General features: G+C 49.2%; 1 protein-coding gene across 1 annotated transcript in view; it reads right to left on the bottom strand.

Annotated features, from left to right (window-relative positions):
- MSI2 (musashi RNA-binding protein 2) overlaps positions 1-6,544 on the bottom strand; it is a 258,982-nt gene that overhangs the window by 17,314 nt on the left and 235,124 nt on the right. The gene's annotated exons all lie outside the window — the stretch shown is intronic.

Here is a 6,544-nt window from a genome sequence, read left to right as displayed (position 1 = left end):
GCCTCGTCTGCATCTTGCATGGAACAAAGTCTAATTACAACGGCCAAGAGCTCCGTCCCTCCGCTTCCGCTGGGAGAAAGGAAACCAAACACCGATAATTGGCTGTTCCAGGGCTTTGTGAGGCTGGAGCACGGCTGCCCCGGGCGGGTAGCGTGGTCCTGTGCACCAGCGAGCCAGTCCCTGCCCATGGCATGCGGCAGCATCCGCGCCGTCACCGCTTGCCGTGTGTCAAGAGCGGCAGCCGGGATGAGCTCTGCCGAGGAGCGGTTGCCCATTGAAAGTAATTCTCCTGATTGAAAAGACTATTAAAAGTTAGCCGCTAAATTCGTTAAAGATTAACTTCCACTGTACTTAAGTCTGCACTTCAGAGGTGGTCACTAATTGCACTGGAGATGATTTATCAAGTGCACAAGATTTTCTATTACAAAATTATTGATTAAAGCTGATGTATTTTAGCCACAATAGACTTCAGCCAGGAGCCCTGTAAAACGACCGCCGATGTGGTCAAGGCCCAACAGCAGCAGCACCAAATTGCTTTAGATCTACTGAATTTTCTACTCAGCACCATAGGAATCATAGAATCATAGAATGGTTTGGGTCGGAAGGGGCCTTAAAGCCCACCCAGTGCCACCCCCTGCCCTGGGCAGGGACACCTCCCCCCAGCCCAGGTTGCTCCAAGCCCCGTCCAACCTGGCCTTGAACACCTCCAGGGATGGGGCAGCCACAGCTTCTCGGGGCAACCTGCCCCAGGGGATCACCACCCGCACAGGGAAAATTTTTTTCCTCATATCTAATGTAAATCTCCCCTCTTTCAGTGTAAAGCATTTACCCCTCATCTTATCACTCCACTCCCTCAGTCCTTGCGGATCAAAAAATTCAAAAAGTGGCATCCTAGAGTAAAATGAGACAAACCATTTTTGCATGTAGCCTGTGTTCTGGGAAGGACCTGCGTGATTCCCACCCTGGATCAGCACAGCACTTCCCAAGCGAAACAGAAATGACTCCCCTTTCATTATTTATTTTTTTTCCTTTTAATTTGGGGGGCAGTCATCAGAAAAGTACCTGCAGTGCTCACAAAAGAGTAAGAGGATATTGTCAGTATCGAGGCCAAAACCACCCACAGAGATGCCGAGTGGTCTCCTCTAGAGCCGCACTACACTCACCAGCGGCGCAGGGCGTTCTCCGCACGGGGCAGACGCTCCGCGCAGAGCCTGGCTGCTGCTGTTTCTGTGTAACACACCACGTTTGCCTCTGTGTCCGCCCCTGACCGAAGCCCCACGCGGTGTGGGGTCCCTGCGCCTCACCCTCCCTGCCAGGCTGCCTGCGATGCTCTCCAGCGCAGGCTGCCTCTGCTCTGAAGGTAAGCAAAAGACAAAATCTGATGCAGCCATTAATTTTCCGGTGCATCAGCCGCCAGGCTCTGTCACGTAATTACCGGCGGTTCCAGCGGAGTGAGAAATTTCAGCCCGCTTGCTGCTCCCAAGTGGTCCACTTGTTAGGTTCTGGCTTTTGAGATTACATGGCTCGGATTAAACTTTATGTACTTTTATATAGTAGAATAAAAGAGGGAGAGCAGTTCTATCAGAGCTGCTGTGCCACAAGGGAGTCCTCTCAACAGGCCGTATAAATCCCAAATTGGTTCATCGCTGGATCTTTGAAACACTCCTCCTTACGACATCTCTGTGAGCTGATGGCGGCTTCTCTCCCTCCGCACACACAGACCAACCGTTGTCCCACTTTTTATGGCCGCAATTTGCTAACACTATGGGTGCCTAATGACAAGATTAAATTTTTAGAGCACCTTCTTTAAGTGTAAGACAAGGCTTCCTAAACCCCGTGCAATTTGTCGCTCTGCTGACTTTTAGATACACTCCTCACTTCATCATATGCCTGGCGCATTAAACAGTGGGTCCTCGCGTCTCCCTGGCAGATTGAGATCTAAGGGGGGAATTATTCTCCCTCTTGATGCACAGGCGTTTCAGCTCCCCGGTAGCAATAAGGAAAGTAATAGGGGTGGCTCAGATCGCCTTGCGCAGGCTTGCATTGCGTCAGCCCCATCCAAGCGGTTGTTCGGTTGATTTACTTTATGTTCTATTAGAGGTAAGGAGCGGATACAAATCCTTAATTACATTTTGAAAGCCCATTCTGGATATTTTATTTCCTTTGAAAGCGCTTGCTGGAATAAGTGCACTAAAGACTGCCTTGACTATCCCCAGCGGGGCAGGAAGATGCTCCAACTCAGCACATCTGATTTGTGGGGACGGCCGGGGGGCACGGGGAGGAGGGAAGGTGCGACCGTGCCGTACAGTAGCTTCTCTACTCCCAGCAGGACGCTTTCTGACGAGCAACAAACTAAACAAATAAACCAAAGTCTAATTCCGGATCTCAATTACCATCTGCTAAATTTACTGACTGCAGCTTCATCTGTGAAAGGATTTTAAAAGTTTAGCAGAGAAACCCGGGCACAAGAAGCAAAGACACTTGCTGGCTCAATGGCAAAGGTGATGAACTGGCCTCGAACTCCTCGTGCTGGTATTTATGAAATGTTAAATCTTCATTTAAAAATGTTCCCTTAAGCTGGGTGACATGGCAATGAGTACGACCCACCACTAGCTCAAGAGTCTCTGTTGCATAACAAGATTTAAGGTTTATGACCTAAAAACAATTGCTTTGTGTCTCAGGACAGTCTGCGGGAAGCTGCTTCACACACAGAGTATTCTTTAGCTACCCAAATGGAGTGATTTGCGCTTGGCACATCTGGTCTACGACCGCCAACGAATGATTCTATGGGCTAATATGGACGAGTAACAGGCTGATGAAGAAACCATGATTGTAAAATGATTTTAAAAACATCTTAAGTTCTTTTTAATACAAAATAAAAATAAGAGAATATAGTTATAGTCAGCGTTTTAATTCCTAGGGGGTATAATTTGAAAAAAAAAAAATTGGCAAATTTACTATCAACATAACAGCATGTGCGGGTTCTTGTACAGAGGGTGTAGGTTGCCTACAGCCGGGTTCAATTTAAACTTCCAGATAATGGGATTTAACAAATACGGTACTATGGATCCAAGCCGTTAGCAGCTCTCTGCTGTATTGATAAACCCTACGCTTTCAATCAGACCAAGGCTATGCTTTTAACTGCCACGCTAGTTCACGTTGATGATACCTATAATATCAACTCAACAATGCATGTTCTACAACTACATCTACTGCTACCAGTACGACTACTACAGTGCATGCATTTAGTTCAGTCCCACAGATACATACACTCTAAGAACAGGCAAGGGGAGATGTGAAATGTTTTACGGGACGACAGGTGTTTTGTTTTTTAAGTAAGGGAAATTAATAAAAACATCAAAAGAAAGAAAGTGTACAAAAAAATAGAGACATTTCTCAAGAGTTGATATGAGTTGTTTCTTGAACCGTTTCGTCCGAACAAGCAAAAGACATGCAACCAGCTGCTACTAACAAGAAGCTGGACACTGAGAGAGGATTAATAGTTGTGGACAAACCTTCCCGCTGAGAGCGCTCAGAAGAGTGTTTGAGAGGAGGTGTGCACGTCCGAGTGTAAGAGAGGCCGGAAAGTATGCCTCAGAGACACCCTCTCTCACAGCAGCCCCAACCAAGCAAGAGAGAAAACAACAAAACATAACTGCTCACACTCACCATCAAGGTCAGTAGCTCACGTTATGAGATTTGTTATAGCTGGCAAGTATAAAGTACAGTAAGGGGTTGTCGGGGCGCAGGGCTCAAAGGCAGCACTGGCAAGCCGGGACTGGCGCCCAAAATCCAGATGTGCCGGGGGTCGGGGAGGGAGCAGCTCCTGGTGCCGCGGCACTGTGCTGCCCCGCCACGCTGCGTGCCACCGGCCGTCTCGGCGGGCAAAGCGTGCCCGTGGGAGCCTGTGCCGCTCACCTGGGACAGGCATGCACGGCTCCTCCCGGTGCCGAGCAGCGGGAGTCGGGCTGGATTAAGGATGGCCTTATCGATTTTGTCTCCATTCCTCAGGGAAGAATTGTTGGTGGCAACAGGTTGGGAACTGGAAAAATCTCAGACTGACTTGCCAATGAACCAAAGAGGAAGGAACGAAAACCCTCTCCTCCCAAATTTTCCTTGTCTCGCTCTCCTGCCAAATGAATCCCTCCCATGTCAAATGCAAGATAAAAATGTCCCCCCCATGACTGTATTTTAAAAAAAGCATTTACACGACAAAAATGTTTTACACGTAAAATATGTCAGGTGAATTCAAAAGAAATGTGACATTGATAGTGAAGTTGTCTAGGAGTTTGCAGCATTCAGACTTTTAAGTTTGCTCGTTTTCCGTGGCTCAGGTCCCAATTCATTAAAAAAAAATACAAGGATGGACGAGGTTGCCCAAACCAGCTGAGGGATTTGGCAGCACAGTCCCACCCGGTGTGAATGGACGTGCCCAAACCCCTCCGTCTGCTCGATGGACCTCAGCTATTGCCTCATCACTGGGATGTCGATTGGGCACGTGATTTATAAAGAGAAGCATCGCTGTGTTCACCCCGCCAGCACATGACCGGCTAAGCTAGACAGGAATTCCTGAGTGGCACTGAGCATGTGCAGGGGAAAAGGTCCCCTTCTGCTGTGACAGAGAAGAGAACGTGTTTATCTAGCAAGGTAAACTGGTGACTGCATCCTCACACACTGCCACAGGGGCGAGGGCAGGGAAGACTGGGCAGCGCAGAACTGGGGTAATTGCCCCCAGGTGGGCTCCCTTCCCTGTTAAGCAAACATGCAGATTAACTATGAGCAGGAACATCACCCTTGGGAGAAATCAAGGTGGTCAGTGCCCATGCACTGCAGCCCAGGGCGTTGGAGTGAAAGGGCTGCAGCCTCCTTGGAAGACCAAGATGCATGCCTGGAGGTGGACGCTCTCCGTGGGCGCTCAGCCCCACTGGTGGGCACCGGTGCCTGGGCCGAGCTCCGGTACTGCAGAGCCACCGCGCTGGCAGTGACACCAGGAAGGTGGGGAAGAGCCAGCAGGACGGGGCTGGAGAGCAGAGGAGGTCAATTTGGAGTGAGGTGGTGGTGGGAGTGCTGCAGAAGGAGCAGCAGTGAATGGGGACGTCTCCGTCAGCCTCTGGGCAAAGCGCTCCCCAGCGAGCGGAGGGGCGGTGGAACGCGCCTGCCTGGGTGTTTTCCAGCTCTTTTCCATTTACTGGCAGAAAGGGGCCAGTAAGGGCCAACTGTGCTGCGCTCTGTGCTTTTGGATTAGGCACGCGTGAAGGAGGGCTGTGCAAATTTGCAAAGGAAAAAGAAAAACCCAACTGAAAAGAAGAAGAAAAAAATAGCTGAACCATTTTTCTTGTAATGAATCGGGCCCATACACTGTAGCGCAAGATCGATCATACTCTACTGCTCCTGAATACAATTCACTACCATTGCTGGATGGAAGTGGCGAACCCAGGATGTCCCTTCCGAAACTCGTCTTTGGATGGAAATGACTCTACGTAAAACACCACTGTTCCCAGAACACGTTTCGCTGCAAATGTGTGCAGCTGTCATGCCTGGCCGGTGAGAAACCCATCTTCCTCCTTGGGATCTCGGGGCTGGGGAGGGGTGGTGGTGGGTGTCTTTTGATTCAGTTTTGGGGTTTTGCCAGTTTTGTGTGCACAGGCAATTTTGAGGCTTGAAAGACATTTCCAAACACCATACTGCTCTTTAAACTTGCCAGAAAGGGTGTTGTTAATTTAGGGTTAGATTTAGTTTCGTATTGCAAGTTCAAATAAAAAACAAAACCGAAAAAACAAAACAGAAAACCCAACAAAAGAAAAACCAAAAACCACTCAAATTAAAGACAAATGATTTTCAGGCACAGAATTGATCAATGCTCAGTTCAGTTGTAATGGGCACCAAAAGCACTCCGATTAAAAAAAAAATAATAATAATCAGGGAAGCAACGTTAATCCAGCCAAACCCTCTGTGCCTTGCTAAGGGGCAACTCACCAGGTCTGTTTGCACGTAAAACAAAACCTGAAGGGCAAAACATGAGGAAGAGGCAGAAACAATGAAGACTGTTTTCCCGAAATCATATGCAAAATCAATCTCTTTTTTTTTTTTTCTTTCTCTATGTTTTTTTTCCTTCCCCCTCCACGAAGGGGCATTAGGAAAAGCCGGGAGATGGGGAATCCCCACAACCAGTCTGGCAAGTCACCCCTTAGGCGCTCTCTACATGCCACAAGATGAAACTGGTACAGATAATCCTTTGTAGCCTGCAAGCAGTGCCAGTTTGCATGGAACGGAGTTTTCCTGGTGTCTTTCTTTGGCCTCCATGGCATCAGGCTCGCACTCGAGACACACCTGGGCCTGCGCCCTCCTCGTAGCCCCTCACACAGCGGTTTGGTCGGGTCTTTTCGGGAAGAGCCCGGTTAACCCACCGGGACTGCCAGAAAAACCACCGAGAAACCTCCACTTTAGGACTGAGCCATGAGTGAGCTGGAAACCGCTGCCACCACCACGTCCTCCGCTCCGGCACTGGGCCCGGCGAGGGGCTGGCCGCCATGGGGCCGGGGCG

This window comes from Charadrius vociferus, unplaced genomic scaffold, assembly GCF_000708025.1.
Source record: "Charadrius vociferus isolate BGI_N301 unplaced genomic scaffold, ASM70802v2 scaffold323, whole genome shotgun sequence".
Taxonomy (NCBI): domain Eukaryota; kingdom Metazoa; phylum Chordata; class Aves; order Charadriiformes; family Charadriidae; genus Charadrius; species Charadrius vociferus.
The sequence above is the reverse complement of the archived record's forward strand: the minus strand, read 5'-3'. Positions and strand labels throughout refer to the sequence as shown.